We start from the raw sequence: 23,756 nt of genomic DNA, 5'->3' as shown, positions 1-23,756 counted from the left end.
ATTTTTTGGGTTTTAAGTTATACTTGTGTTAGCAGAAACTTAAAATTAACAAATTTTTCAGAAATCAGAAAAACAGTCAGTTTTTTCGTTCATTCGAAAACAGATTTTTGCAGTACATAGTAGGTAATAATTTTTTTTATTATTTTTAATGATTTAATGTTTATCTTTTTTAAATATTTTGTCAATTATTTTCATTTTTATTTTATTTTTTTGTTGCAAGTAGCAATTTTCATCATTATATATAATTTTTTTTTAATTTCATTATTTTTCCCCGTATTATATACATATGCGTCGAAGTCAGGCGCATTCTCATTGATTCATTTAGAAGCGCGGAGACTTATCATATTCCCTTGGTCTTTACTGACTTAATTTGGTTATTCAGGTGGTAGAAGATGATTGAAACCACACCTCTAAACATCTTGCGCCTAAAACCACCACCCCTTGCCTTAATTCCTAGCTGCGCCCCTGCTCATAGGACACTCACCTTTGACATTTATTTACATTTAACACACTTTATTTCATTTTTAGACAAAATTTGATACAAATTCTTCAATGCAATTCTTTTCAAAAACGAAAATCGCCGAGCTCTTAAAAACACATTTAACCTAAGCGGCTGCCACAGTCAAAGTAAGTAATGAATACAGCTGAAATTTTTATCATACTTCAGTAGGATATAACCAACGTAATATAAAAAATGTTGACTATCAGACTCCGCAAACTCGCCAGAACTTTGAAATTTTATTTTTCGTTATTTTCTGAACAAACCTCGTATACAGCAGCCTTCCAGCTCCGTCAGCGATTTCTTTTAATGTCATCTGTGTGTATGAAACGACAGCCCTCAAGAAGCTCGCTGCGATGCCGACGAAACGGTCATTTACGAAGATGGGCAACACGCGGAGAATATCCCGAAAACCTCTCCGCTGGATTCAAATAGGGTTGAGTGGTAAATTTTCCGCATCGACACCTATACTGAAATACACTTATCACGCGAAAAATCCTCGGAGAAAAAATATCATTCGCCTTGAATGGGATTCGAACTCGGATATCCTGATTTCCGATCGAGTACTTAAAGCCTGAATCACACGATCATTTTTTTTCGTCGCGAAAGTGATCACTATCGCGATCACTAGGCGAAATGATCGTCGCCGGCGATTGTTTTTCGCGTTCGCGATCGCGATGAGGATTCCCATCGCTATTTTTCATCACTAGTCCGGCCGCTTTTTCCGTCGCTAAAACCGTCACTAAAACACCATATCAGCCAATCGGAACGCATGCCCGTATGGAGCGATTGCAGCGCAAAGTTTGACAATTGTGGGAACGACATAGATAAACAAACACGCTATATATTTTCGTGATGTAGGTCCTATGACAACGAGCTGTGATATCGAAAATGATGCGAAAAGCGACGGCGGGAGGGACCGTGTGATTCAGAAAAATGAACACCAGAGCGATCGGTTTTCGCGACGAAAAAAAATGTTGTGTGTGTGAGTCAGGCTTAAGCAAGTTAAGCTACCGAGGCATCATTCCTCCCTGTGAAAATTTGAGGACTATACTGTGCTAGGCGTTATGGACTGCTGAGCATATGATGCCACAAGCAGTCCAAATCGTACGCACAGCGCCACATCGGGATAATTTTTTATACATGATTCAAGACGAATGATTTTTTTCTCTGAGGATTTTTCGCAAAATTTGTGCATTGCGGGTAACTCCGTAAAGTTATCACCGTGGCTAGTCCCGGTATACTTAAATTAGTCAAGAGCGACCGCCTACATGTGGTCAAAGTTCGGACTTAGCTCTCCGGCTAGGGAGATTTTTAAAAAATTATTCACTTTTCAATTCCATGTTATATCCGTATACCTTATTTTTTCTTCCGGGGAGTCTTACTCAACGATTCACGCCACGGGAATACATAGAGGAGGCCGTATTCCATCCCATATAATGCTGATCTCTGTTACCGATTCGGTCGCATTTTAATTGGTTTTCAAAAATGTCCACGGCGCGGTGTTGATTGCAATGCGATCCAAATTTTTTCCCAGTATTTTGCTGTAATATTTGTAATTGCGAGGAATAGCTTTAAAATTTATGAATTTGACAGCTCAAATCATCATGTGTATAAATTTCGGTTTACACCCCTAGCTATACCTTATTTCCCCGTGAAACTCGGATCAATGTGTCCGTCAGCGACGTGAGTGGCGAGTTTTGTAAACCTATTTAACCCATTCTAACCCAGAGCTTACTGGGAGAATTTATATTTCAAGACTTTTCTTTTTTTTAAATGTGAAAATTTTCGACTGAATCATAATTATTGTCGCAGCTACATATTTCGTCGTTAAAATTTACAGCACAAAAGAAAATCTTTTAAATCCTTCCTAAATAGAGTTGAAAATCTGTACTTCTTTGATGTTGCTTAGAAGCAACATTGGTTTATAATGGATTAAATGCGCGGTCGGTGACAACACATTTTGAGGCCAACTTGAGGATACTCTTCTGCAGTATTCGTGGATTCACGGTTAATTCAAACAAAACACGATTGCTCAAACTCACAAAGCGCTTGTTAATATTTTAACGCGGGTGCACGTTCCTAAATCTAACGGAAATTATTACTTTAATTAAAGTGACTAAACCCCACGCTAAATTCAACCGATTTTGTGCTATTTTTACGCGTTTTTTTCAACTGCTTCGCCTGTTTGTCTGTTTCATCGATGGAACTTGTGATTGAATTTTAACCCTCTTAGCGCCACGGCCTGATATACCTATCGGCTTTCGCCCCACGGGTGAATAGTGCCACAGCCGATATATCGGTTCGAATGTAGACCAGGTTTAAAATCATAATATGTAATAACATTTTGTAGTATCCCTCATCCAATATATTATAATATTATGGCTAAAAATAATTCCTTGTTAGGAAAATAAAAAAATTACATCGATATGTTATACAGTAACTTCATATTGTGCTTTTTCACCATTATCATACGTAAACAATTCTAAGACGCAGCTCTCCATTCCTATCTCCTATCAGCTAGCCATTTCGTAGCTACGTATTTCTTCTCTTTCACATCCCATATAACCTGTCCTAGGTAAATCATTCAGGGCCGTCCCTTGCCCTTCTTCCCTTCCACTTGTCCTTCTACGATTGTTTTCATCAGGTCGTCATACCTCATAACGAAAGTTGTACGGTCTTCTGCTCAAGGTTTTTTTAGGAGACTTCTCTTTTCTCCTACTCTTCTTAGCACTTCCTCGTTGGCTTTTTCACAAATTGCCTCAAAATTCTTAAATTAACGTCGGTACGTTTTTCCAGCACCACCAAATTACGGTGGCACTATGAGGGATAGCCCACTTTTTAATCGTCGGATCGGATTGATACTTCAACCTTAGGTAGGAAATTTCCTTCATTTCATCGTCTCGTCCTTCACCACTCATATCGCCTTCGGGATTCTCAGCGTAAGACCAACGTGTAACGGAAAATCCGAGATATTATTTTCAACGATGTTTTTCCTTCACGAATGCCTGGAAATCCCAACCTATATTCTGACGTCGAGAGCTATCGAATTTACATTAAAAGCTCGTTTGAAAATCTAATATTTTATGGAGATAAAGGTACTACAAGCTCTCGGAATCACTGAGCTGCCGCACATATGCCGAGTCCTCACATTATGAATCAATATGGTGGTTTCCTATAACTTTTTTATTGCCTAAATCGAAAGCTTATTACTCCTGGAGTACGCATTTCACGCTCTTAGATTTTTGAATGACGATATCTATTTTTCACGATAAAACGAGAAGTGAAACATTTCAAGCGCGCGAAAACGCGACGGCTAATTAGGAAATCTGGGAAAAGTCCGTGTGACGTATTTCTGGTTCCAGATGTCGCTGTGTGAGATGACCTTGGGGCGAGGCTTTGAGCGCAGATACGACACAGGCTGCTAGCAGGTAGCAGAGTGCCCTGCTAGTAGGTAGCGCTTGGCTTAAATAAAGATTATTATTACCCTAGCAAACGAAGGAAACTTTCCGAGCTTAGGTAATTTTAATAGGTGATTATTCAGAGATGTTTCCCTGAGCTGTGTGCCTCATGCATGCATTGGTAATCTCAGACAATGTAAAACTCCTATCTACTCGTATAGAAACTAGGTCCCTGTGGCGTCACGTGGAGTAGAATCGCATGGGCACCAATCTGGCCTTTTTCAAATGAGGTTAAAATTGACCATTGCCATTCGTCTAAACTGGGATTTCTAAAACCAAATAATTTGTATATAATGAATACACTAATGGTAGTTAAGGAATCGCAATCAATGCATTTCGTTTTCTTTGATGAAGGAAACTACCCTATTAGACTAAAAAATAAAGGGATTAACGAAAAATATGATAAAAATGATAATATTCCACATATCAGCTGTTCCAATATTCACATAAACCATTCTAGTGGCCATAATTTTCCAATTTTATTGTTCTCAGAGTATTTTTATGTTTTTACTGGGCCATTTCGTCTCAAATCAGGCAGATAGTGTAAAATCATGTCAGGTGACCATCACCGATTTATCTGAAAGTTATATATATATATAAAAGTAGGATCCTTATGATGAATAATGATCAATTTATCTCAGCTCAGAACTGAACCGTTATAAAGTTACCATCCTTTGAACATTGCAGAGTCAGGCCTCGGAGTAAAAAATGAAAAATCGCATAAATAATGATTACTAAGGAACCATTGCCCATTATATATATTGACTGAAAGCATATTCAATCTTTTTTACTTCCATGGCATCCAATGTGTGCAAACACCCACTGCTACTGACTGGAAACTGTGAGTGAGTCGCAATTTGGACAGAGTGTTTTTCAATGGCACTTCATATAAGTCTTCTACTTTGGCCCACGTGGCACATTTAGATGGACCATGTGGATGCATAAATGAGACATTAATGCCATTCTCTTTCAAACACACTGCAGTGATTTTAGAAATTCACCAGGTTTTTCGGAAACACATAGTGAAGTCATTCATGGTGAGATTTTGAGTACTGTAAGTCTTTATATTTGAATTTGTCAGTGTCACAGTCTGTTTGGATGTGTGGTGTGCAAAGTGAGCAATATTTGTCCCATGTCTGTTAACTGTTGATGCCATGCACAGGCTTCAGATAGAAAATTTAGTGCTTCGACAATTTTTCCTAAGATTTTATACGATTTTATTGGGGATCGAATCAATGGCTTTTTCTCGTATGTTACTTCAGTATGTAGAACTCGTTCATATTCCGAGTTAATATTACAAAAAGCTTAAATAAAGAAATTGATTTTACTTAAAAAAAAAAACACTAATAGTTTCGAAAAAAGAATTGAAATAATGCGTTTTCAAAATTTATTATAGTTTGATTCACCAAATTAATTGTAACAATGCAACATAGCAACAAAAAAAAAAATAACTCCAGGCCAACTTACTCGGAACAAAATTCAGCGGCCCTGATCATGATCCCCGAGTCTGAGTTCAGCAGAAATGGAGTTTATAACCCGGTGGGATACCCGAAGGAAGTTTTCCCCCATATGCTAGATTTGCGATTGAGAAATACTGAGATCGCATAGGTGTGTGCTCTCTAGGAATCTATTCGCAATACGGCATCATACTCCGGAGATTTCTCTCGGACAATCCTTCGTAATGAGTCCTCCACTTAACTAACGGAAAGTTTTTTTTCCAAAGAGAGACTACACTATAGGAGAAAAACAATGCGTTAGAAAGTGAGAGTGGACAAGTAAGAGCGTTCTGACGAAAGGCAGATTTTTAAAGGCGAGCAAGAAGTGCAACGAACTGTTTCGTAATCCGCTTCGTTTACTCAGTTAATTTTCTTTTCGTCCTACTCAGCAGGTGCATCGAAACGAAAAGTGTAGGTAGGAGGCATGTCGTAACGGATGAGCTGGAGCTAAAAGTAAAGCCCGTAAGAATATACTTATGGTCATTCAGATTGACTAAGACAAGGGTCTTCAAGCCGCGGTAAACGGGCCGCAAGCGGCCCGCCGGCTAATTTCTTGCGACTTCCGGAGTCTAAAGAAAATATTGTATCGCACCACACAATATAAAATATATATCGACACACACTTCAAAAATAAACAATGCCGAAAATCGCATTGATTGATTAAATTTTTTAACCAATAAAATGTATTGCACTTTGCAATCATGTTTATTTTATTTTATTGATGTGGTGGTAAAGTGACGTGGAGCATTGTGGCCAAGGATGGCAATAGAAACTGAACGAATGTCAGAACAAACAAAACTTCAATAGTTTCGTTTCCTGGAGCTAAATTTAGAAAAGAAACGGAATGGATTTAAACCCAGGGAGCTAAACTCAGGGTCCAAACGAAATCGGAGTCAAAACTACTTCGGGTCGAAACTAAACTAAAACTCTTGGACGAAATAGAACGTAGATAATGTTTCGTACCGGAGGGACCCCGCGCTTCACCTTCTAACAATGTAGTTTCGACCCTCACACCGAGTACGAAGTATGGTTGAATCACAGATATATACAATAGATTGGCAGTGCCTATGTTTTCCTCACGGTGGCGCTGAAGCCGGCCGGCAGAAGAATTTTGCGCAACTAGCCATCTTGCTTTCACCGACCGTTGCTCATGTGCCATTAACATACGTGTATTTGAGAGGCTACTTTTCCTGCTTTTGGAGCTTTTTAAAAGAAGAATGGTGAACCACTGCGTTATGTGGGGGTGCAAATTTAAGTATACTACGAGGGGAAATTTTCCTGGGGGCGAAAATGTGTCTCTACACGCGTAAATAATAGATATAAGGAAAGCATGGTTTGCGTTCAGTAATGTCTCCGCTTCCATCTCACAGAGCATGAAAATATTTTCCAAAGCCTTTTTTTTGTACGTATCGCCACGAAATTTATATCACGTGAAGTGCAGGTTATGCTCTACCTTTTTAAATTTATTGTTGGCAAAATTCACATAGTTGTAGAAATAGCATCATGAAACTGTGACACGTTATTTTTGCTGAAATGCAAATTGCTCTCCAAAACAAATTCTAAAGGTGTGTGACGGAAGCGGATATTTACCGGAGTTTCTGAAAGCGATATCATTTCAAATGCAGTAGCTTCATATCTCTAGGATCGGTAATTAACCCCTCAAGCGCGGCGGGCATTTATTTAAATACCATCCCAGCGGCCGGATGAGATTAAGAAGACTTCACCTTATTGGCATACTATCATTCAATAATTTATATCGTTCATAATATACGATCATTATCATTAAAAATTTTTGTAAACTTGCATAATGTAGTGCGCTACTATATAATAATTTTTCAAGCGTTTGAATAAATATAGGCGTTGAGTTTTTCGACCGAAGTCGTCAATGTGCTGGTTTAAAACGGAATTTCATCGAATCATTTTAAAAAATTCTGAAGGCCTAAAGTCGTTATGAATATTTTATTGGAGAGGGAAAGCATTTCTTCAAAAGATAGAGCAATTTTTTTTAATCTAAAATACAATATCTGGCGGAGAAAAAAAATTATATACAGTAGGTCAGGAAGCGTACTGGGTACGCATGACGGCGTTGAGGGGTTAATAACATGTGCATTCTCTGTCTCGGTGTCTGTGTTTTGATGACGGAATCATCATGATGTTTTCAGTTGTGTTTTCTGTGTTTACCAAGAAAAGACTTTCTCTAGTTTCCATTATGTCATATACTTTCCGCTGTTGCATTATTACATTGTATCGGAATTTTATTTCCGTTGTAGTATTATTATTTATTTAGATATGTAGAGCGTGTATTATGCACCTTTAACTCTATCTGGAAACTTAACGAATTTCTTTCAAAAGCATAAGTTTTGACTTCGTTAATATCTATTGAGTGAAATTCCGAGAAACCGATCGCTTAAATAATGGTTTGCATGTGCTCGCGGTGAAATGACGCGGTCACATTCATTATAATTCAACCTTTCCATGTAGCACTTATCTAAATCTACATCTACATAATACCCCGCAAGCCGCCTAAAAGGCGTGTGGCAGGGGGTGTTAGGACACCAGCCGTTTACAGCTATTAAAAAAAAAAAAAAGAAGAAGTGCTCTAACGAGGTTGGGACAAGCGTTTATTAAAGTCCTTTATTGTTCGGGGGAAAAACGAATTCTTATATCTATCCGTTCGGCTAAAAATCTCTCTTAATTTATCGCTTCTGTCGGACCTGGAAATATAGTGTGGCTCTAAGATTATGTTCTCTGTGTCGCTCTTAAATATATCCATTCTCAATTGCTCAAGCAATCTAAGCCTAGCGCGCAGCCTCCGAGTCTCCAACGGCTCCCAGCCTAATTCGCTTAACATCTGGGTAACACTGTCTGTACGCCCGTAGCGGTTTTTGACGAAACGCGCAGCCTTCCTTTGTATCTTATTCAGCTCGCGGATTAAGTCTTTCTGCACTGGATCCCATACACTCGCTGCGTATTCAAGGTGCGGTCGGACGAGAGCGAAATAGCACCTTTCTTTTACTTTCTCATCCGAAAATCTTCCCACAATACGCTTGACGTATCCTAATTTCTTCAGGGCTATGCCGCAAATATTCTTTATATGAGTTCCCCACGTATTCCCCACGTATCCCCACGTTTCTTATCAGGTATATTTGATCATTTTGTGGCTTCTATATAGAACATGGTGTCTGTTATAATCACTTATCCCGGTAAGATAGAAATTCTAATTAAAAACGTACCCCCTCATGATGTAAGATTTATATTATAGTCTGCTTCCCCTTCGAATATTATAACAACATGAAACTGATTATTGATGATCATGGATCAAATCGTTGAGTTTTTTAAGCCAATAACTTCTTTTCAAGTTCGCTATTGGGTGATCGTGAGGGGAAATCCAAAACACTGCCTATATAAAATAATGTAAATTATATTTCTGATGCTTAAGGATAGGAATTCAATCGCATTGACTCTTTACGACCTCAGAAAAGCATTTTACAGCACCAAGCAGCATGCCTTGCTCAGAAAGTTAGATCATAATGGGTTTAAATAGGTTGAATCAAATTTAATTACGTAATATTTTTGGCCCGATTACTTATGGCAGTGAAAGGTTAGGTAGCATTGCTTCTACGTTTTTCGTCTAATTGACAAGCTCTAACTGAGCAACAACTCTTTGACAACAAAAATACAGTAAGTGGAAGCATCAAACCTTTGGAATTTTCGAATTATTTTGTTTGAATAGTGTGACAATGTCGCTGGTAAATCTAAGGGTGAACAATACCATGTATTCACGATTGTAGGCTACCTTCCTACACTAGCAGACGACGTTAACCATTTTCCCCATCTGCTACGCCCCTTCTACATTTGGGACACAATATTTTTTTTTCGAGATAACTCATGCATATGGATTCCAATTCCATAATATTGAGCAGGAACCGAATTAGTATTAATCTTAGCTCAGCTTATATTACCAATTTCATAACTTCGTCACGGTTATGTTCCGCTCAAAGATTGGTTAATTTACCACGTAAGTGTCAAGATCGGTCCCTTTCTTTTTAATTGGATACATCTTAAACGAAAATGACAACGTTTTCTATAGTTCATAGCCTTAATCAATGCGCCATTATCTTTCACAATGTAATTTTCCTCCAGTTCCCTACTTACGCAAACGCATAGGTCGGTGAAAGCAACATGGCCGCCAGCAGAAAGGCATGGCTTCACCCCCCCCACTCCCATTGCCAATCTATTGTATATATCTGTGGGTTGAATGAAGTAGAGGTTTAAGAAACGTAACGAGTCGAAACTATTCCCTCGTATCCCCCTCCACTCAACTTATGGGATCGAAACTTAACTATGAGCAGCGGAGTTTCGATTAATTTAGTTTCGTTCCCGGGAGTAAAGTTTCGTTCCGGGTCGAAACTAAATTCCTTGGTGATTTTAATTTCGTGCGGGAGCGAAACTAAACCTAGTTCTTGCATTTTCGTTCCCCTCCGGGTCGAAACGAAACATTTTAGTTTCCTTTCACTTGCCATCGCTGTATGACCTCTTTGATCGACGGCATTTTCCATTATAAATTGTTAAAATTCACGTATAATTAAGTAAAATGATGGTAGTAAAAAGTATATATTTTTCACATGCTTCATTAGGACAGAATCAATGTACTATTTTTATGATTAATATACTATTTTTATGATTTTAATTTCGCGCGGGAACGAAACTAAACGTAAGCCTCGTATTCAGGGATGCCGACTTACAAAAAATATTGGGGGGCCCAAACCGGGGATATTGCCCCGGGAAATTTTATAAGTAGTAAGGTTTAAGTTTTTTTAAGCATTTCAGAAGAGTCATATGATCAACATTAGTACCCTGATAACTCGAATCTCGATATCTGGACACTCCTGGGAAAATCGACAAGCCTGGTACAAGCTCGGGCCCCTTCAGGCCCCATGGAGTCGCCGCCACTGCTCGTATTTTCGTTTCCCTCGTGATCGAACGAAACATTTTCGTTTCGTTTCATTTGCCATCCCTGATTGTGGCCCTCCGGACCATGTGAAATCGATTTTTGGCCTTTGTATTAATAAAAGGTTGAGGACGCCTGGAGTAAGCCATGAAAAAGAAGAATCGGTCATCTAATAGAACCTCTCACTCTCGGGCAATCAGTCTCATACATTCTGAAGTAATGATTCTTCGAGAAATGAGGGAAATGTATGCATTACTCTCATTTCTCTCTTCCCTTCACATTTGTCAGAAAATAAAAATAAACATCATGAGATTACAATTATGACACTTGTGTGACTACATTTATTATGATAATACAACTTAAATGTTTTCACACAGCACTCGAGAGGGTACATGATGAAACAACTCTGACAAATATGTGTTAGTGCGGACAAAAATCATCAGTGCGCACGCAGCCATAAGTGAGCTACAAAAATTGGTAAAAATCTGCATTCATCTGGACTTGAACCTGAGTTCCCCTCAACGATATTCACCCTATCCGTTTCGTCAATGAATTAGTTTGCAGCGTTAAACAGCAATCTATGCATAAAGGTAACTTTAAACCGGAATGTAGACAGGGAATAGGGGAACCCAGATTTTTAAATGCGAAAAAAACGGCAATAACTATAACTAGTCCAGATTGGTGTTGCTTAATTTATGAGCAACGCCAATCTGGACTAGATATAGTTATTGCACGTTTTTTTTTGCACTTAAAAAAATCGCATACCCCGTTCCACCCTGGGTTCCCCAGTACGTACTTAAATATATACATTCCGGCAAGTGTATAAATAAGTGTCGTTGCAATTACATACCATCAAAATAAATGTTCATTTTTTTCTCATGAAGAAATTGAAAATTTTTAATGGCAATCATTATAACAATAATAATGTAACAGTTACTGCGTTTATTTTTATGACGTACATTTTTGTAATTCGGTGGTGACGTAAATCTGATTCTTATCACCTAGGGGACCACCCAAAGCTTCTTCTCATTTGCCGTTAGGAGTTTGTAAAACAAAAATATTTCGGGAGTAAATAAATAATTATTATGAGTTTTTTCTCTTTCTCGTGTCCTCATTTTTTAGCGTTGATAAGTGCAATGGAGTGTAGGTCTTAATTAAATTGTAAGATAATAAGAGTGTAGGTAAGAATTAAATGTTAAATTTTTGACCAATGTTTCGATATGTTTTGTCCTCGTCAGAGCTTTTTTTGCGATGTATATGTTTGTCATTATTTGTTGTTATATTACCGAAAACCCCTCTATTACAATTTCACTGCTATACTTTCCATTTAGTTCTGGTTTCTAGGGTTGCTCTTCGTAATTCGAGTTTCTTGGTGAATAAATCGTTCCCAACTGAGGCGAGGATTTTATCTTTCACCACGATTTGCAGAACCCCTATTTCACTTCAGTTTCTCCTGATCCCCTTGACAAGTGAGAAGTGTCGACAGCATTTCCTCCACCTGCACTAACCCCATCTTCAATCGATTTCCCGTCAACTATCGCTCGCTAGGTCTCCCATTAATTGAAAATGCCACACCTCATGGTAGGATTCATATCGGCTTTCCAAGAATATTACCTCGACTGCCTTATGCCCTAGTCGACGCGAAGGTCTTCCTTTAGTACTTCAAACTTTGGCGTCAATCTATACGAGAATATCGTCTTTGGCGTCTTAAATTTTTTTACAGAAACATTCTTCCATCTAATATTTTTTTTTAATTGGCTCTCCCAGAACATGCTTCTATTTAGAAATATTTTAGAATTCCCACAATGATGCGTAAGAAATTCGTGAAAGCTGTTGATCTCTTCAATAATTTTATTGAGTCAACATCGGCAGCATAGAATTCAGAAATGGAATAACTGAAAAGAATAATAATATCACCTGAGAACGCAAAGAAAATGCTAGCGGAAAGACAAAGCAGTCTATTCTAGAATTTTTCTAACATCTGCGACAAAGAGACTGTAGCTTATTAGTTTTATCGATAAAATGAGATGATTATTTTAAATTAGTGAGATATTTATTCTTGCTAAATAGAGGCATCACGACGTATAAATGATTAGACTCAAATGAATAAATCATTTTAGAAATATCTTGTGCGCACAATGCGTTTCGCTTGTTACGCATTTAACATAAGTTGCGATCTCAACATTTCTTGTCGGTTCGCCTTTCAATGTTACCATGCAACGAAAATCAAATAAAAAATACAGTTTTTTACGGCGAAATCCTTTTGTCCAGCCTGAACGGTGAATTCATCAGCAAATGATTGAATCAATACTTTTCACAAAAGTGCCAATGAGAGCTCCAATATTTCCATCAACGGTTTTGCTTCTGCAGAGGTTTTTCGGATGACAAACCAAAGAAAAGGAAAGAAGACACTTTCAAAAGGAAACAATGAGGTGACGGCTGAGAAGGGTAACGAATTTTATTAGAGCAAGGTATCAAACAAATAAAATTAAAATATTCATTGCGAATGGTAAAATAGACGTCTACTTAACATCTCCGTACCATTTAACTGATAAATTCAGCCCTAACTGTGTGCAACCTTTCCATTATGGAAAATGAAATAATAAACTTACTAAGTTTCACTAAATATACTTGACGATATAAATAAGTTATGAAACCCTGCTAGTGCTTCTTTAAATATATTAGTCAACCTAAAAAATTATTATTTCATTTTACAACTTGATGGCCCGTACCTTTTAATAATAGCATACGTAAAAAAGTAAATACTGAATAATGTTATCGCTAAATCATAAAATATATTCAAAAATTTACACTCAGGGCTCCCACTCTAACTGAATTATAAAATTGACGTTTTATCCAGGTTTTCACGATATATTTTGCGTCAAATTCACGGCCTTTTGATAAGCCATTTTAGGAAGAAATATTGATCACATAACAATCACTCGCCGCAAGTTAACGAAAAATATAGCAAACGCGTTAAACGCTGGGAATGCAAACGCAGCAATGAAAGCGCTCTTATGACGTCGCCTATCGTAAGCAAAATTTAGGGCCGGCTAAAGTTTGTGAGTGAGAAAATGGAGGGTGACAGGGAAGTGAAGAGGTGTCTGATTTCTCGCCAGGGTTAATGATCACTTTGGTTGAAGGTTTTCCAATCACAGCATTAAGGTCTGTGTATCGTCGTGACGCACGGACCAATATTTTCGCTTCGAATATACGTACGCAGATAAATACGTGGGAAGTGTCTGCGAGTGACTGACCTGGAAATATGATCGACGTATCGATTTTTCTTTTGATCCGTAAATCGTAGATCTACAATCAAGTTTGAGAGGTTTCCAAGGTTTTACGACGAATTTCACGGCTATTTCAAGTTTTTTTCCCGGTAGACGGCATTCACGGTTTATTCACGGTTTTAAGGTTTTCACGGTTGAGTGGAACTCTAACACTATTATCCAAAAGATACAGCACAGAGCGTCTTTGATTTTGGTACTCTTTTGTGATATACGATTGAAATATTTAAAAACTCAAGTCAACAAGTAATATAGATAAGACACTGCACGGGGTCCCAACAACCATGCTTGACCAGGGCTCCTGAATTTCTCCGGTCGGGCCTCATTTAACTGCCCACAAGAATTACAACACGAATTGAGGTGAGTAGTATTGTGATTTAGGGTGCGTCGACGGCTAGGTCATTTCGCACCACTACTACGTCGTTTAATTCCGATATTTCAATGGAAATAGAATAAAAAGATAGCCACTGTACAAATTCTCTTCGTAAAATGGGTGAGTACACTTATATTTTATTAAAAATTCTTATTTCCTTGAGGAACCGAAGGGTATTATTTAAATTGGTAGGGTGGTCCCCTAGAAGGGATTCTAGGTCTCCCCCTAGATAAATCCGTCTCCACGCGGCGCGGTACTTATCACATTCTATGAGGATAACGGGCATCTACAATCATCGCATTGGGGAGGTTCCTTCTCTTTAGTAAAGAGATACTCATAAGGTAAAATGCAGTGTCCTGTCCTCAACCGCGTTATTACTACCTCCTCTATCCGATTGATGAATTGAAATGAGATTTATGACATAAAACGCATTGTAAACAAAATATTATGCAGGAAACATGTATCAAGTTACATTAGTAGACACTCGTCCACGCCATCAAATGGGATCGTTTAATCAAACGCTGGTTCGCAGTTAGTTAAAAGAAGTAAACGGAAGAAAAAGATAAGTTAATAAAAAGCATCTTCATCCAGTAGTTCTCTCATAACTTTGAAATGAAAAAAAATGAAAAAGTCCTACGTTAATGAGTTAATGACGTCATTGGAGTTTCGGTCCATTGATTCGTTCATAGAATGTTGCTCGGTAAATGATGAAATATGTCATATGATTGTAAGCAACAGCTAGCTAGGACTATTCGCGAGACCGAGGAGTAGCTGAGACGCGGTGACCCACTCGATTGGTTACGTCATCAACTTATCCGTTAAAGGGTTGAGGTCGTCGCTTTTTAGCTGCGGACAGCTGGAGAAGTGGACGGGGGATCGGAAGACGGAAAAATACAAGTCTCTCATTTTTCAAGCTCTATCGCAATTGCTGGTGAAAGATAATTGGCGAGCGAGCTTATTACACTGCATTTCACTTACAATTAGTTACCGGTACGAATTAATTGGATCTCGAATCTCACAATGGTGTAATTAAGAGCCTGTATTACAATTCGGTGCACGGAAAAAACATTTCATCATTCATCATGGACAGTGAGCACAAATTTAATTTACTATTTACAGTAAATACCAAAGAGCCATAAGAAATAATACCCATTGTTTTTCAGATCAGCAAGAGATATTTCTTTCAATTAAACTTAATACATAGTGGGGTTGAAGTAAATCCACATATGATCATAAGGTATGTTTATGATTACAAATTCATCTTTTTCAACAAACCATAGCTACGGAAATAAAAGGGAAGTTCATGGCTTAAAAATAAATAATTCTATATGTTGTGTTTGATATACAATAAAAAGTTGAAAATTGCCTACGCTGTAAATTTCAATATGGCAACTTAGGTTACAAACGAGTGGTACATCACTATAAAACAATTTATGACCGATCGATAAGGGGCAGTGACGTAGCTGGGGGGGAGGTCTCGGATGTTCGGACCCCCAGAAACCCGAAATATAAGAACTCATTTACTTTCCTTCATTGAAAAATGAAGTTTTTTTCTATTACGAAAATGGTAAAAATTAGTTTAAAACCCTCTGCTTAGTACTCTTTTTTTTTATTTTCCACCATGGTTTTGGACCCTTTCTTCCCCTTACAAAATTCCTGGCTACCCCACTCATAGGGGGTACTACGTTCTCTAAATAATTTTCCTGTCCGCCCAGATGTATGCAAACCCATTATATTCACTAAACGTGGGTCCAAGATCTTCATTCTGAGAGCTAAAAGAAGGAAGAGACGCGAAAACGAGACAGGAGTTGTCATTTACTAGCGAAATGGTGGAATAAAGGATTGGCTTCAAACATAGCGCCAATGGCATCGTTGCCATAACAACTCCGGGGAGTTATTCTGTATTTCAGAATGATAATTACCACACTTGGAGAGCTTTAGGATCTTGAAAGGAATCGTTCAATGAGTCACTCATTTCTCTAAGGCAATAACGATGACACACGGAGGTTAGAATATCCTGGATGGCGCACCACTGCCTCTGAGCGTGAAGGATCCTTGAATGGGAAGAATGGGAATCCTTGGGTAGGATAAGCCACGCCTTTTGACCAAAAAATTGGCTACCTCATCAAGTCAATGCGTACTATTTGGTGAATTTTTTTGTCATAACTCATTCATACATTAAAGTACACTTTCGAATGCACACAGTGAACCTTTTTATCTTACTTTATAGGTAGGCATTGCGAAGCTCTGCCCAAAACATCTTTTCCCAAGGAAACATTATTATTACCTGCCACGATTACGACGTAAACCTAGCTCAAGTGAAAATAAAATGATACAAGCGTTAACTGGTCATTTCCCTGCACTTCTACTTGTGTTTAATTTGATTTAAACAAATGGAAATGTAACGTTCACGGGTCGGTCACAATTTAAGTACAAATGTATTTTTACGAGGATTTCCCCACCGATAAAGTGGGCGGCACAAAGTTCAAATATAAATAGTAGCATCACAAATTAATGGAAAACTCTGATGACAATGATCAGCTCAATAAAAGTGATTATGGCAGCAGTTCTTATTTAATTTCGTGCATTTGCAAAACAAAAACTTATTGCTAGACTAATCGTGATATCATTCTGAGACAAGTCCAAAAATTGTCAAAATAAAATGGCGGAACTTTGACCACGCTAAAAATTCGGAAACAACGCCTATAGATATCCCAACCTACTTGCGATGAAAAGTATCCAGTCTCGGGGAAGTGACAGTTTTAAATGAGCCCAAGGCCAAATGAGCCGTTACTTGCGCGCCAAAGGCGTTCACTTATTGAACATCCTAACAATGCCCGTATTCGACCCAATATGCGACGTCATACGAATTCGAGCTTAAACTTGAAAATACAGGATAAGCGCATAGAGTGCTCTGTGATTAATAGCGGCGATAACCCTTAAGGTAGGTTTTCACGGACGCGTTTCAGGCGAAGAACGCGCAAACGGGATCTTCAGCCAATCAGAAGCTTTCGCGTGAGTCCGCGCGAAACGCGTGAAACTCGCCAACATGGCTGCTTGCGTAAGTCTTGTCTCTGTCGATAAATTCTTTATATCCTGAATTAGGGAGAAATATACCTACGTATACAATTTTAGAGACAACAGATACCGAAACAGAAATATCAACTATAAAGGCTGGACGGAGATATGAGTATCTTTTACAATGGAAGGTAAGGAGAACTTTATTTTCTGACAATTCTCAAAGCTTAAGAATATTGTAGCTTGAGTAATAACATCATTGTGTTTTGAAGCGAAAGATGTGTTGGCCAGATGGAAGTCTCTACATGACAAAAATAACTCCCTGTACCTACGGCAAATTGACATGTGGATGAGAGAAATGGGCTCCCAGAGAAAATGGAAGAATTATACTCATTTGTGTTTGATGATCCACAAAAGATAATTACAAAGCTGTGGAAATATTCACGGTCGTCACGTTTCATTTGTTTTATTATCGTTTCTCTGCTGCATATAGCTGGCGGGAGCCTCATACTCGTACGTTCGCCAACGCATAGGTTCGCTTGCACGCAAACAAGGAGGTTGTAAATATCTGGAGGCGCTGTATTCGAGTTTTAAGCGTGGTCAGAATTCCGCCATCTTGGTTTGACAATTTCCGGACTTAGTCTCAAACAGTGTACGTATATAATCAAGCATTCTATTCCTTATATCGCCTCTGATTTATAAAATGAAAATGCAGCAATTACTTCTTGATTGTCGCCGGAGTTTTCCGATCGTTCGTCATACTACTGTCTACATTAAACTTGTTTAATATAGTCCATATAGTTATATCGTGGTGATAACATATCGTCGTGAGCATACTTACGTACTATTATACCGACCGGTCCGCTATCGTAAGATTTCCATTGGCTGTAATCTTAGTAATTACCAATAGAAGTGCAGGGGAATGGATATTTTACACTTGTAAAATGTTATTTTCGGTTAAGCTAGTTGCACAGCGGAACCGTGGTGGTTTAAAATAATTTTTCCTTGGGAAAAGATATTCGAGGCATATTTTCACGAAGCCTTCCCATAATGATAGAAAAAAGGTTTACTGTGTTCGTTTGCGATAGTTTATTTTAACGTAACAACGATCGTGACTGAATATTTCACCAAATAGTCAGCATTGACTCTTATGAGATTATCAATGTTTTGGTCAAAGTAGGCGTGGCTACCCAAGCACCCATTCCTGCCACACTGCGCTCAACGCTCGGAACCAGTGGTGCCCCCTCCAGTATATTTACAACCTCCTAGCATGCGAACGGTTCACGCGAAGAAATTACGCGTTTCCTCGCGCGCGTAAGCCCCGGATGCGTCTATGAAAAAGTAGCTTTACTCTCATCTTGCGCACTTCCATTTATCCGTCACTGCAATGACATGGTCATTCGCTGGCACCCGTCATTTTCTCGGAGACAAGAACGCCTCGTGAAACTCAAAGGTTTGTAATTTGCATGCAGCAAAAGTATTCGCCTCTCGAGACCACTCAAAAAGCAAACAAAAAATTATCCAGCGGAAGGTTATAGTTGTACTGTCATTCCTCACCTCAAGGGTGTCCTTGCCCCAGTCGGGTTAAATGGGGCCGCGAACAAAAAATCCATTTTGACGTGCGCGTTTCAGAACTTTTTCCTCCTCTTCGTAAGTCCAGCAATATCTTGAGGACGTCGGAGATCTAGGAGGCGACTATAACATCTGCGCTCTCTCCTCCTGGAAGCAAGACGCAAGAATGAATGTCAGGAGTGACAATTTTTTATCAACCCTGCGTGGCTGGCAGCGAATTTCTTAACCCCTTTCAGCGTTAATAGGCACGCCAACCTTTGCGAAACTCCCGAAGGGAAAACGATTCTCGTCTTTTCTTTTATCCCATGAATATGTAGATAGACTCGAGAGAGACAATTGACAGACGAATCTTGTTTCAAAACGTAACTCATCGATATTCATGAGCGAGGTTTCAATTCAATTGCGATCGACGAAACATATTGCATTACCCGCTAGAAACTTAATGACCATTCATATGTGGGCGTAGCGTTTTAATAAGTTAGCAGAAACTTTCGCTACCTAGCAGGAATAGAGAGCGTAGACATATGCGTAACGTGTGACGAAACAATAATTAGTATTTCCTATCTCAGTGGAGTGGAGGGGTAAATTTGAAGAAGAGAGCGACTAAAAAATCAATAATACAAGGTATTTCAAGAGGAACCTGACACACTTCAGGAGGAGGGAGAGGAGGCAATTTTAAGCATTTTTGTCCATAATCATGAGGTCGCGAATCCTTAGTTACTAGCGGTTACTATGGAAACGTAAACATTTTTGTTCTACGTCATCGCGAATGCAACACGGATTGGAAAATGAATTTGTTTTTAACTCCAAGTAAATATCAGTTGGGATCATGGGAATCCTCGGAATAAGAACTTCTTCATCTTTGAATTTCCTTCGAGTGTAGTCGCGTGAATCAAATTGATGATCAGTTTTTTTTAAATCACCAAACGCGTTCCATTACATACTTTTAGTTGGTTTAGGTTTTGAAGCATCATGACCACAGAGCCAACTTTCAGCTGTAAATTGTGCGGTGCGGTGTGCCAGGCATATCAAAGAAGTTTGAAAATTGTTAAAATAGTTGGTACTTCGTCTTTGTTTGTTATACAGTCAAAAGATTGGCGTGAATGTAGAGTACCAACGATTTTATTCTGAATTACGAAGTTTAAGTCAGCCACATCTTCCTTCTTAGCTGCCAAATTAATTCCTTACTCAATCCTTTGTGATTTTTGTGGATTTAAACCTTGAATCACACGATCATTTTCTTTCGTCGCGAAAAGTGATCACTTGAGCGATCGCTTTTCACGAATGGAAAAGCGATCGCTCTAGTGATCATTTTTCTGAATCACACGGTCCCTCCCGCCGTCGCCTTTGGCATCACTTCCGATATCACAGCTGGCTGTCATAGGACCCGCATCACGAAAATATATAGCGTGTTTGTTTATCTATGTCGTTCCCATGATTATCAAACGTTGCGCTGCAATCGCTCTATAGGGGAATGCGTTCTGATTGGCTGATATGGGGTTTTAATGACGGTTTCAGCCACGGAAAAGTGACCAGACGAGTGATGAAAATAGTTATTGGAATCCTTATCATTAGAGTGATCGCGAAAAACAATTGCCGGCGACGATCAATTTCGAGTGATCGCTATAGTGATCACTCTGGAATGACGGATAAAATGATCGTGTGATTCAGGCTTAAAGAATGTTCGGTAATACATTGTCGATGAGTTCATCCATCGACGAAGCGAAATTGCCAAAATTTCGTGGCAATGATATCAATCTGCTCGATTCGTCGACAGGAACACGCCCATTAGCGACAGTCACCAATTGTTTGGAGATTTGTTAGCACACGCGTTAGTGACGTGTTTGTTGAAGACTCAACTCAAGCAGGGTTCAGCTCAAATAAACATATTTTTGAAACAACTGTAACATTTTAAATATTTTTTAACAATTAAAATGTTTTCAACATTGGTACGAAACTTAGTCATTAAATTGGTGAAAACGAAACAAATCATCTAGTTTCGACCGACGTGACAGCTTTTGCAGTGTTACCAACTCCTAAAAACATACCCCTAAGATCTAGATTAATTTTTTCCGTGAAATTTCACTATTTTTTTAAAGGTTTATTCTGTTATCCGGGGCGGAGACGAATACAAAAAAAATATCATTCAACTCGGTTCAGCCGTTCTCGAGTTATAAATGGTGCAACTAACACGATTTTCGACTTTGTTTTACATATATATTTATATAGGGAACCCGGGGAGGAACGGTTTGGCGGGGCGGAACGGGGTAAGCGATTTTTAAGTGCGAAAAGAAGCAGCAATAACAATAACTTATAAGCAACACCAATCTGAACTAGATATAATTATCGCCACTTGCGCACCAATTTTTTTCGTACTCACATCGCTTCGGATAAGACTAAATAAAAACTAAATCACTGAAAAATTTTCACAAATACTTTAATTCTATTTACAGGTTTAAAAAAACTAACGTGTCCATCATGGAAAATTATAGGATAAAACTTTGCTAGGCTCACCTGCACATTATAACGGGTAAAAACCTGGGTTTCACATCATAGTTGACGGAGTTTCATAGTTTTCACGTACCTGAAGATGTAGCTTTATTATGAAACCCGGGTCGTATCCATTAAAATATACAAGTGAGCTTCAAAAACTTCGCTTACCCCGCAACGCCCCAGGTTCCCCTATATAGATGAGATGAAGTTGCCAAAATACTTCTTCAATAAAGTTGATGCAAAGGCTTCTACGGGGTTGCTTAGCGACTGCCAGCATTTTCTTGGGTTTCCTACCGTGTTCGTTGATTTTCAAACCTACCGACCTATACGAACTTATATACTTCGTATACTTATACGAACACGGAGAGAAACCCAAAATGCTGTCAATCACTGCTACTTCAATACTCCATTCAAGCCTAACTTAATCGGAATAATAAAAATAATAATCATAATGTTTATTCCACTTATTTATAAAATGCAAAAATACATATAGACAATAAATAAAGCTGTAAAGTAGAACATTGGTACCCCAAGTAAACCTGAATAGGGGTTACCATTATTTCTTAAAGCAGTTGCTGGTGATGATTCATAAACATTTTAAAAATATATAATAATGGGAGAAAAATAATTTTTATAGTCAAATAGATGTGTGCTGTACAAGATCGGAATAGAGAAAAGAAAATTCAAGAACAATATAAAAAACAATGCAAATTACAACATAAATCATGAATTTAAAGAATAATAGAGATTTTTTAGAAAAAGTAGTAGGAATGATAACTTTTAACAATGAAAACACAAAAGAAGTAACAAATTAAAATTATCAAGGATGAAGGCATAGGCCTGCATCTAGGGCTATGCCTGCTAGGGTGGTGCGAAAAAAGTGAAGTTGCAAATTCAGTGTCGTAATAGCGCGGAAAAGTTGCGATACGTTAGTACAAGAAAAACAAAAAAAGAATTATTAAAATCGGACGTCATCTTCCGATCCCGCAAAGCACCTGAAAAAATGACAAAAATGAAAAAAAAATGTTTTTTTGGTTATACAAAAATTAAAATAAACTTTGTATTTTTTAACGCTATAGCTAAAAATGATTACAAATAGTATTGGTTATTAGTATTATATACATATTCATGGCTTTAAACAATTATATCCGATCGCGAAAAATCATTAAAAATGTATAAAAATTGCAAATTAGCCGATTTTTCAGAGTTGTGTAATAATTACTTGAGGATATTTTAGTCTAATATACATGTTTGATTATGCAGCTCTTCCTTTATTAAGATATGATTTAATAATATTTAAACATCCCAGAACTCTCCGGGGGGAGGTGGCCTTACTTCGGGTTTAACCCTTTCCCTTCCCTCAATCCAGCCAATGAGGGTTAGTGCTACTTACAATATTTACATTTTTTGTCCTACTTTTAGCTTTTAGTTTTTGAACGCTACTTTATACTACGATTTGGTGGTGAAGTCTGACATAATGGACCTTGATTTGAACATAGCCCTAATAAATCCATCTCTGGATAGATAACCACAAAGCTTAAGGGATGCCTCTGTTACCAATTTCACTCACGGCTTCACTGCTTGCGTGTGACATGGGAATATTTAAAATCCCAATCTGTTTTATCGCCTGATTCAATGAAGGAAGCTATTTCTTCATTGGTCATTCTCCGAAGAAGAGGTGGAGTAGATAGTTTTACTATATTCCGGTCAATCAATTCTATATATTCTGTTGCTTTGAAGTCCATGGTAGGAGTATTTAAGTTTCCGATGGGTTTGCCTCTTGGTTAAGTCTGTGGCTTTTAATACTCTTTTTAGCCCTTGCTCTCTAATGTGCCTTCTATAATAAAAAAGAAACATCGCCATCAATACGTTCTCTGGGTGAGCAAAGTAAGAGTTCCGTTCAATAACCGGGAAAACTACTTTATTTTAATCTTAAGTCAAGAATCAAGAGGTTTCTATTGCTCTGTACACACGAACAGGCATGTAAGATTTAAAATAAAAGTAACTTCGTCTTTAAAAGAATCTGAGGGGTTTTCGGTACTTACATAAAGTCGGAGAACTCGATTTTGGAAAGATAAGCCATCTAGCATGTGAAAATGGTCCTGAATCACGGTTTGCTAAGTCATTTGGAAAGTCACCACAAATAATTGCTTGACTTATGTTAATAAGGTATCTTTGGCCCTTGCTCAAAATTTATCCATCCACTTGTAGAATTTCATATTCAATTGTTTGGAAATGCAGCATTGGAAGCTTTCCATAATCATTCAGTTTTAGAATTCCCACTTAAAGATTTTTGGCCAGTTAATTCGCCATCCAAATACTGAAAAAGATGGCGGAAAAGTAATTCAATGAAATGAAGTAAACAAACTGCCCACTGCAGCGGATGTCCAATGTGTTCTTCGATCTCTCTCATTGTGCCACCTTTCTATCCAATGTTGGTGTTGTGCCATCACAGCAAACTAAATCTAAGTACTTCAACGATACTCCTTGATTAGAGAAATGAGATAATATGAAGGCCAAATGTCCTTAACAGACCCGGAGCTTGGATAAACATGACTTACATACACAGAGGACGGTTCTTTTATTAGGGAATGGTGCTCCTCTTT

The 23,756-nt window shown here is 38.2% G+C and overlaps 1 protein-coding gene across 1 annotated transcript in view; it reads right to left on the bottom strand.

Moving 5' to 3' along the window:
* The window catches only part of LOC124167932 (alpha-tocopherol transfer protein-like), a 90,645-nt gene extending 71,886 nt beyond the window's left edge, over nt 1–18,759 (bottom strand). Inside the window, exon 1 of the mRNA XM_046545997.1 lies at nt 18,643–18,759. The gene's annotated coding sequence lies outside the window, so the exon portion shown is untranslated. The remainder of the gene's footprint in view (nt 1–18,642) is intronic.
* Between the last annotated feature and the right edge of the window lie 4,997 nt (nt 18,760–23,756).

This window comes from Ischnura elegans, chromosome 11 (genome assembly GCF_921293095.1).
Source record: "Ischnura elegans chromosome 11, ioIscEleg1.1, whole genome shotgun sequence".
Taxonomy (NCBI): Eukaryota; Metazoa; Arthropoda; class Insecta; order Odonata; family Coenagrionidae; genus Ischnura; species Ischnura elegans.
This window is presented reverse-complemented; position numbering and strand designations above follow the sequence as displayed.